Below are 9,407 nucleotides of genomic sequence, written 5' to 3'. Positions count from 1 at the left end.
TCATTAGCACCCACTTTGCAGCCTAATCACCATTGGCAATATTTAAGCCCAATTATCATTAGCACCCGTTCGTAAAAAATCCAATTTCTACTCGTCCCAATGATCATCACATGCACTAGTCACGCATTCCACTTCATGTATTCATGCATCAACAATATGCCCAACAATACAAAGACACATCATGCATATCATGAATCAACAAATTCATTTGCATTAACTTTGCATCTTTAGGCATTAAAACATGCATAAACAATCATTGCATAATCCAAAGCATGCATGCATAAAAGCAGATTCAAAGGTTTCTCCCCGCATAGTACAACCTTCAGCAAGGTGAAGTCACCTTTTCCCCAGCAAGTCTGAATTGAAAGATGTTCAGCTTTCACCTTAGCGAATCTTTTGAAGAATCCTTAGACAGGACATCTTAAAAGTACATTCACAACAGAATCTCCTAGAAAACATTTACTCGTCAGTAAGGATCGACCTTCAGTGTGGGCGGCTGAATAAGATCAAAAGTGGATTGACCTTCAGTGTGGGCGGCTGAATAAGATCAAAAGAGGATCGACCTTCAGTGTAGGCGGCTGAATAAGATCAAAAGAAGATGGACCTTCAGTGTGGGCGGCTGGATAAAATCCAAAGAAGATTGACCTTCAGTGTGGGCGGCTGAATAAGATCAAACCAAGGATTGACCTTCAGTGTGGGCGGCTGAATAAGATCAAGAGAAGATGGACCTCCAGTGTTGGCGCCTGGATAAAATCCAAAGAAGATTGACCTTCAGTGTGGGCGGCTGAATAAGATCAAACCAAGGATTGACCTTCAGTGTGGGCGGCTGAATAAGATCAGAAGTGGATCGACCTTCAGTGTGGGCGGCTAAATAAGATCAAACCAAGGATTGACCTTCAGTGTGGGCGGCTGAATAAGATCGAATCACGGATCAAGGGATTGACCTTCAGTGTGGGCGGCTGAATAAAATCAAAATCTTCTCTACCTTGAGTATCCGACTTTTCCAGGGAAGTGGATCTCATTCTTTATCATCATCAAATTCATTTTTCTCCGTGGAGCAAAATTAGGACATTTGTATTTAATTACCTTGCATCTCAAGATTATGAAGACAAATGTCATTCATACTCATGGGTCCAAGATAATTAAATAGGGGCAGCTGTCATACCCTAATTTTGTCCTACCCTCTTTTTACAATTATTTTTTTATTTTTCACTTATTTTTTATTATTATTATTATTATTATTATTATTATTATTATTATTATTATTATTACTATTATTATTATTATTATTATTATTATTATTATTATTATAATCAAAAATCAAAAAAAAGAAAAGCAGCAACAGCAACACAGTGCTGCGCCTCCCTCCCCTGGTTTTCAGGATTTTTGTTTTCAACTTTTTCCATTTTTAGCTTTGGTCTTCACCAACAATGTAGGCAAGCAAAAGTTCATGTCATTTCATTCTCCTTTGATCTTTGCTAATCCAATTTTTCTGCCAAAACATCAACAAATCCAATTAACCAATTAACCCAATGGTTACAAGAATTGATCAATACTCTCTATAAATTGAGAGCAGAGTTCAGAACAAGAGGAGGCGATTTTAGAAGGAGGAACAGAGACAGAAAAATAACCAAAAAACTCTTTTTTTTTTTCATCACTTTTCCAAAATCCGAAATTGACTCAAACACCCTCTAACCTTCACTTTTCTTCACCCAAAAGCATCCAAACACTTTCAGTAGATAATAACCATCGAAAAAACGAAGAAAAACCATCAAGAAAAGCTCAACAAAAGTTCAAAAATAGCAAAGAAAAGAGTAGGTGTTAAACCACCTAAACAAGCCTCAAAACAAGTAGGTTTCTAACGTTTTTTACTCATGAACACCTACTGAAGCTTTTCCAACCCTTTATTTTGTTTAATTCGTAGAAATGTGAATTTTAAAGTTTTTTTGGGTTTTAAAGTTTCGAACTTTTTTTGAGATACAAACACCTTTTCAAAAATCTAAGTTTGTAATCATGATCTACGCAATATTTTGGTCGAAACGGTATATAAGTTTGTGATTTTTGATGAAGTTTTGGCCAAGTTGTTGTTGTTGGCCGTGAGCTTCAAAGCTCTTTCATGGCTTCCCTTTTGCTGTTCTTCATCGTGAAGAAGGTGAAGGAGGTTGAAGACGATGACGTGGCGACACGTCAATGGCTCCCTCCATTTTAAAACGCGTCTGTTAGATTAATCCAAGGACCGAGATCTGTTATGTGAGTTTTAAACCACAGCTGTCTGATTTAATCAAAGGCTCAGATCCATGACGTCTACTGTGCGCCACTGTTCTCATGCCACACTGGATCCTCTCCTGTTTATATTTTTTGGACGAAAATTAGTCTGGGCTGGGCCTGGTGTTGCAGATTGCTATTGCTTCACCCCCAGAACCCATTTTTGCACCCCTAGTTACGTTTTTGCTTATTTTTAGTGCTTATTTATATAAGTGCTTATTCAAATAAGAGCTTATTCACATAAGTGCTTATTTAAATAAGTACTTATCATTTGGAAATGATTATTTGAGTTGTTGATTAATTAGTCAATTAATTAAACACTTGATTAAGTGAGTAACCATTTAAGTTGTTTGATTAAAAGTGCTTAAGTTACTAAGTGCTTAAATGGTTAAACACTTAAATAAGTGATTATTAGTTAAGTGATTAATTAATCAAAACCTCTCAAGCTTATTTTAATAATTTCATATTTAATGATTGGATTATTTACTTGATTTGATACTTTCATATGAAGTTTGTTTCTCAAAAACACTTCTTTACTTGAAACAACCCCACAATTAAAATAAATGGAATGAAAAAGGGTTAGTCTGACGTATGGCTCTCTTCCCCGAATAATTCGAGACCCTGACGTATGGCTCGTGACTCGAATTATTCTCATTCTTATTTTCTTATTCTTTTTCTAAACAATCACGATTAAGCAAAATTGACCGGTTGACAAAAGCTTCAGTCCATGCATATGTTTATTGTTATATTATGTCTGCTTGGCTTGTTTTTTGTTTATCTTGCTTAAACTTATCAAATCAAATCATAATTGGAATGAAAAAGGGTTAGTCTGACGTATGACTTTCTTTCTCTGAATGATTCGAGACCCTGACGTATGGCTCGTGACTTGAATCATTCTCATTCCCCAACGCTAAAAAACATTAAAACACTTCATCATCCGCTTCATCTTTCCTTTTGATTTTCTTAAATCAAATAAACGAACTTAAGCATAATTAGAGTGAAAAGGGGTTAGTCTGACATATGGCTTTCTTCCCCGGATAATTCGAGGCCCTGACGTATGGCTCGTGACTCGGATTATCCTCATTCTTGGACGTTTTCATTAAAACTCCTAAAAATAACTCAACACACTCAAACCTTTTCTCTGCCCTCGCGCGCAGTAAAAGTAAAACTCTTTTCATAAAACGGGTAACGTTTTCGTCCTTTCTCCGTAACACAAACCACGCTTAAGCCTCCAAAGTGCGAGCATACAAGCAGCGTTTAAATACGAGAATGTGACTTAGACGTCATGCGTCTAAAAACAACCAACCCACAAACATTTTTACCCTGAACTACGAAACCCTGATTTTCCCATTGCACCTGGGAATACGTAGGAGCAGGATTCAACATCTTGTCGGGCACAATAATAAAAAACAAAACCTTTTTCCCCCGCATCCATAATAACATAAATAATAATAAAAACAAACTTTTGCTATCGATGAAGCAAGAAACGAGTAATCAAGCAAACATTAAAAAACACATTAAAGCAAACAAACATTTCCCCCTAAAAGGTTCCCGTTGAGTACAACGGATGTGAAGGGTGCTAATACCTTCCTCTCGCATAACCAACTCCCGAACCCTTTTTCTCTACCCCCAAGGTTTTCTCGATATTTTCTTTTCCCTTTTTTGGATAAATAAAATTCGGTGGCGACTTTGTTTCTTTTCGAGTGTTCACACTCGACGAGTATTTTTCGCGCCGCGACACATCTCCCCGTGCTTTATAATATTTTTCAATATCATGAATTATAATTTTTACACTATCAATTCCTAATTTTAACTATCACATTTCACTCATTTGTTAAAGCTTATTAGTGTTAGGATGCTCTGAATATTTGATTGGAGGCTAATTGGGGAGCGCCATAATAAAACAAATTAATCAAAGCTTCACACCAAATTTTATAGTGGAGCTTTCAAGACCCGTGACATGTATAAAATTTATTTTTTGCCGAAGAGCATCAGTAATTTAATTTTCTCATGAGTAGTACGTTAAGATGATGAAATTAAAAATCATTCATATAATCATTGATAATATGATCAAGAAGTACAGAGAGATTCATAAGTCTTAGGTTCTAATCATAGAGAGAGTTATAATTTATATATGTGCACTACTTAAAGTGTTCAAATCTTATTTTTCAAAAGGGTTCAAATCATAGAGCATAACGAAAATAAAATTATTTGAAACAAATTGATGTAAAGAAAAGAAAATTAATATTTTTATATATTTTATGTTTTTTGGCATTTTCATATCTTTGGGTTTTAAATAAAAATATATACACAAAATAAACAAATTAAATCAATTAATTTAACTAATTAAATTAAAACGTAAAGGGGGTGCAAACTGGAATAACAGGGTGCAGGTAGCAGGCACAACAGAAAGTCCAACCCAACAGGGCCCATCTGCGCCCACAAACAAAAAACCAGGGGATTTGATCAGGACCGTCTGATCAATCAGACGTTCCTGATTTGATCAAAGGCTGAAAGATTTGGGTTGTTTGATGGAAGATCAGGGGTGATGATGGTGATATTATCATGCACGAGCGCGCAGTGGATCTGCATGAGTATAAATACCCACACCCTTCAGAAAAAAATCATTTGGAAAAAAAATTTCTCTCTCTTCTCTTCTCTCCTGCTCTCTTCTCTCTCTCAAGGATGAACTCCAACCGGAGTTCTTCATGTTGTTCGTTTTCCGGTGACCGACCGCCGTGATTCTCAGATTTCGGCTAGTCGCCGACGAGCCGTCGCCACCTTCCAACAGGAACCACCGCGCCGGAATCATAACCACCCAAAAAAATCCCAAAATTTACGTAGAAACCTTATTTTTTGCGATTTAAACACAAATCAACATTAAAGGTGCAAAAAACACAACGAACAGTGTTAAAAAAAGGTAATTATCTTCCTTTTTTTTCTTTCTTTTTAGATCTATCCCTCTTCTGATTCTTTTTCTTTTTTGAATTTCAGGTTAAGGGTGTTGGTGGAGGCAGAGGCAAGGTGCACTGTTAAATTAGTTTTTTTTCTGTTTGTAATTTCTCTTCTCTGTGTGTGTAAAAAAAACCCCTTTCTTGCTCTGATTGTGTCTCAATTAATAGACCAAGCGAATGAATTTGTTTAATGTAAAAAACCTTCAGATTTACAATTTTTATTGTTTTTAATCTCATCAATTTGTGTTGAGAAGAAAGAAAAAAAATAATACGAGGAAATGGTGATGAATGAATAAATCTGTGGTTGTTTTTCTCTGTTCTATTCATTATCTATGCTTTCATGTATTGTAACTCAAAATATAGTATAATTTTCAATTTCTGCCTCCAATATTACATATATGATATATCCAAATTTCATTCTAACCAAACATGAGCTGACTCACATTTTACTTGAAGTTCATAGAAAATTTAGATGTAAGTTTTAATTTTTATATGGAGGTCTATGAGTAAATCAATATTCTTACCTTTTTTGGGATGTATTTGTTGCTACACTTCTATTATAGTCCTTAGAGTTGATATACTCTTAATTCTCTACATAGTTGATGCAAAGTCTAATCCTTTCTTTCGAAATTCTCATGTTAGTTGCTTGTTTTAGGAATTTAGAAATAGAAATAGAAAAATCTAGGTATGAATGTCAATAATAATCATAGTCCTTAGAGTTGATATACTCTTAATTCTTGACATAGTAAATGCAAAGTCTAATCTTTTCTTTTGAAATTCTCATGTTAGTTGCTTGTTTTAAGTATTTATAGATAGATATAGAAGAATCTAGGTATGAGTATCAATAATAACCATAATTATATTGTTAATGTTATGTAGGCTAGTAAAGAGGGAAGAAATTGATGTGTGTGGTGTGTGTGGGTAAGAGTGAGATTAGAAATGTGAGTGAGGTGGAGAGATGGAGAGATGTGAGAGAGATAAGAGAAAGAAGGTGAATGAATAGAGAGGAGAGAAAAAGTAGAATTCAATGGAATAAGAAGAGGGAGTGTGTGAGTTGAAGGAGATAAAGTGCAAATGGTGGGTTTGAAATTTTAGGAGGAGTTGGTTTATATAGGGTTGATGGATTCATCTATGGAAAACACTTGTTCATTGACATACATGCATGATGCCACTTGTTTTTTCACTTCTATACACATGTCACATGAAGCAAGTAATAGAAGGAAGGTTGCATGTGATAGTTGACTTTGTGAAGGCATACATGCATGATGCCACTTGTTTTTTCACTTCTATACACATGTCACATGAAGCAAGTAATAGAAGGAAGGTTGCATGTGATAGTTGACTTTGTGAAGCAAGTAGTGGCAAGATATAATTGGATGAAGACAAACCTATGTTGGCAAGATACAATTGGACATGAGACAAATGTGTTAAGCATTGATTGACCAATGGATTAGGGTTTACAATTAGGGTTTCAAAGTTTATGATCTTTTATGTATATATAGATAGATAGATATAGATTAGAAGTTTGTGATTTGGGAATAAAATTAGGGTTTCTCTCTTCATATTCATCTTCACATCTCACGATTCATGTCTCTCTTCTTTCCTAACTTTTAGTTGGTTGCGCTGTATCATCACCATGTCGTCGAGCACTGCCCAGAATTCAAGGAGCCAAGGTCGTTCACTGCAATGCAGGAGTAACAACACAATAGAAGAACATGTTCATTCTTTTGGATATGTCGATTTTGTTTTGAGAAGACAGGTAAAGACAAAATTTCTATGTGAAAAGAGTGTCTTTCACGGTGTAATTGATATTACAAACTTGAATTTTTTTAGGGGAAAAATTGGGGATCTAGAAACTATATAAATTGCAATGATAAAGGGTGTGATTTTTTCAAGTGATTTGATGATGATATTGTTAATGAAAGAGATTTGAAGATTGAGAGGCACAAAAAGAAAAATTTGAAGTTGAAGAATGATTTAGCTAGTACAAGGAAATGGTTGAAGACTTCAATGGTTGAAGATAAGTAGATAACAAACCCTAAACTACTTAGCAGCACGAAGAAAGCAAACCCTAATGCAACAAATGTAAACAAATCAAATCTGGATGCAGCATAAATCTTAGTTTGAATCGCCTTCTTCTCAATCGATTCACCTTCAGATTGTCTTCTTCATCATCAATTTCTTTCTTATTTTGCAAAATCGTAACTTTTAATATTTCTCTCTCTATCTCAAACTTACCTATTTCTCTTTCTCTCTCTGTTATGGTAAAATAAAGGATAAGAGATTTGTATATTAAGGAACGTTAGATTAATGTAGCTAAAAGACAAAAATAGAAATTGAAAATAAACAAAGTTTATTATTAAAAAAAGAGCCTAGAATATGTTGTCACAATACCCTCTCCTTGAAGAACACTCTTTACCGCAAGGATGGAAATTGGCAAACTTTTTGTGGAGATCATAACATAACTCACAAGTAGCAAGTTACGGGGGTGTATCCTTCCACTGAACCATGACCTTAGTTGTAGCTATACGCCCACATTTGACCATTTCTCGGGCCAAAATCAGTTATAGAACATTTGATGCGGACGGAGCATTCATGGCTGGAAGGTGTTGAAGGTGTAGTAGTAGGATTTGGTCACAATTTGAGTTGTAATCTAGGAAGCACCGACACTCCTCAGATTAGGCGTGTCCGTGTTGGACACGTGTCGGTGTCCGTGTCGGACACGTGTCGGTGTCGGTGTCCGACACCGACACTTATGACTACACTAAATTATGTCACTTTTCCAAATTTTTATCGGTGGCGACGTGTCAGTGTCCGTGTCAGTGTCCGTGTCGTGTCCGGTGTCTGTGTCTGTGTTCGTGCTTCATAGGTGATACATGAAAGACATTTTAGTTCTCAGCTCCAATTGGAAGTTTTGGCTTATATGCTACTTTACCAACCATATCAATGACTTCAAACAGACCATAAATTTTTGGATCAACCTATGAACATTGTGAGCACGCATGGAATGTTGCTGGTAAGATTTCAATATAAGGAACACAAAATCATTTAGTTGAAAAGATCTTTCACTTCTATGTTTGTTAGTTTGTTAGATCATTCGGTTTTAAGTCATGAGTAAATGAAATTAGCCTATTCTCTAGCACTTAAGCTACGATCCACAATTGTGGATTCTGATTAGGGATGACAAAATGAATGAATTGGATGTATTTGAATTTGGATGCTAATGAGTGAATCAGAATAATCCATTAATTCATTAGAATCCGAAAATTGCTTTCCCCCCCCCCCATTGTTTCCTCCAAGGCCCCCCAAAGTGACCATTTTGACCCTATAAATGCGTTTGGACTCTAGAATCCGAAATTTGTTTGTTATGGTCCATACAATCCGAAATCAGTTTAAACAAGCAATTGGCTGGTTATGCCTGCCTTATACGTGATGTTTTGCCCTGGAAAACCTGGGTTTGGACTGTACAATCCGAACATCCTTATTTTTAACAGTTTTGGAGTATGGAAGCCGAAACTTGTTTGATATGGACCATACAATCCGAAACCAGTTTAAACAAGCCATTGGCTGGCTATGCCTGACTTGTACATCATTGATGATTTGCCCAGGAAAACTTGATTTTGGACTGTACAATCCGAAATGCTTTGATTTTTAAAATTTTGCATCATTTCGGATTCTACCAACCGGAAACGCTCATATTCGGTGTGTAGGATCCGAATAGAGTCTATATAGCCTATATTTCAGAAGTTGCACTTTCATAACCACTTGGACACTCAATTGGGAGCTTTGGAGCTAGGGCGATTTTTTTGGCGTATCAGAGACTTGAAAGCAACGTTTATTCACTCAAAGAGGGGCGCAATACTCAATCGGAGTCATACAAGAGGTAATAAGCACTTTAAACCGTTATTTTTTTCAATTTTCATGGTTTTATGATCGCAGTCGCGTTTGGCTCATACAATCCGAACCCATTTCGGATCCCACATGCCAAACTGGACAGCTTTTAAAAATTTTGAAATTTATTCTGATAGGTAGCGTTTGTGATGGCCGAACCTCCGTTTGAAATGAAACCGAACATCGATGAACCCGACATTGCATAACCTAATGTAGTTGAACCCGCAAATATTTTGGTTAACACTGCCAATTATTTTTTTTAAGTGTGAAAAGTATAAGGTCCGAGATGAGATGATC

At 35.9% G+C, this 9,407-nt stretch overlaps 1 long non-coding RNA gene across 1 annotated transcript; it reads left to right on the top strand.

The window, feature by feature from the left end:
* The first annotated feature begins 5,046 nt into the window (after positions 1-5,046).
* Positions 5,047-5,534, top strand: LOC123899523. Its single transcript, XR_006805652.1, has 2 exons — positions 5,047-5,151; positions 5,260-5,534. It is a non-coding gene; the product is annotated as an uncharacterized LOC123899523 (long non-coding RNA).
* Positions 5,535-9,407: the final 3,873 nt, after the last annotated feature.

The sequence above is a fragment of the Trifolium pratense genome, linkage group LG7 (assembly GCF_020283565.1).
Source record: "Trifolium pratense cultivar HEN17-A07 linkage group LG7, ARS_RC_1.1, whole genome shotgun sequence".
Classification (NCBI taxonomy): domain Eukaryota; kingdom Viridiplantae; phylum Streptophyta; class Magnoliopsida; order Fabales; family Fabaceae; genus Trifolium; species Trifolium pratense.
Note: the sequence above shows the minus strand (reverse complement) of the source record. Positions and strands in the feature narration are given on the sequence as shown.